General features: G+C 54.9%; 1 non-coding gene across 1 annotated transcript; it reads left to right on the top strand.

Annotated features, from left to right (window-relative positions):
- Window positions 1-461: 461 nt before the first annotated feature.
- TRNAR-UCG (transfer RNA arginine (anticodon UCG)) lies at window positions 462-534 on the top strand. The gene has a single exon. It is a non-coding gene; the product is annotated as a tRNA-Arg (tRNA).
- The last annotated feature ends 251 nt before the right edge of the window (window positions 535-785 follow it).

Genomic DNA, 785 nt, shown 5'->3' on the forward strand with positions numbered 1-785 from the left:
CGGGCCGGGGACAGCGGCTCTAGGATAGGCTCCCGCAGCTGGTCTGTGGCTCTCTCCAGAAGCGATGATGGCGGCAGAGGATGCTCTTGGCACGTGGGGGAGCAAAGCAGGTCGTCGGACTGGAAGGGACCACAAAGGGCAGCTCCATCCCCCTCCCCCCCCAGTTATTCGCAGGTCAGGCGCCCCTTCCCCCGGAATGCCCGTGCAGACCAGGCACACGGTGGAGAGGGTATTTTCCCTTCTTCCCACGCTGCACCAGGGCAAAAATGTCTTCCTTGGTCTCCTTAGCAAAGCTGGGCGCTGGGTGAGCATGTGGGTGGGTGACTGGTCAAGCTGTGTGTGCCGGGAGCAGCCCTATCGCTCTGTATTAGCATCTGGAGTGATGAGTAAAACCTCTTCCGAGCAGGAGCCAGGTGACAGGGATGCTCTTTCCCATTATGTGTGAAGATTGTAGTCGAGGTGACCGCGTGGCCTAATGGATAAGGCGTCTGACTTCGGATCAGAAGATTGAGGGTTCGAGTCCCTTCGTGGTCGAGTGGCTTTTTTTCCTCTCTCAGAGATATGTCCTTCCTTTGCAGAACCAGTCTTTGACCATGCACAATTGGCTGCCCAAGGGGCTTTAATACACCCAACCGATCTCAGAGGTGCCACTAGAAAGCCGTGCCAAGTTCATTGACATAAACCGAAGGCTAATCCCAGTGAAGTTGTATACAGGGTCCTAGCTTGAAATACAGAGCCCAAGAGAACAAATAACACACTATCTTCCTCTGTAACCCACAGATCAG

Source organism: Chrysemys picta, chromosome 12, assembly GCF_011386835.1.
Source record: "Chrysemys picta bellii isolate R12L10 chromosome 12, ASM1138683v2, whole genome shotgun sequence".
Classification (NCBI taxonomy): Eukaryota; Metazoa; Chordata; order Testudines; family Emydidae; genus Chrysemys; species Chrysemys picta.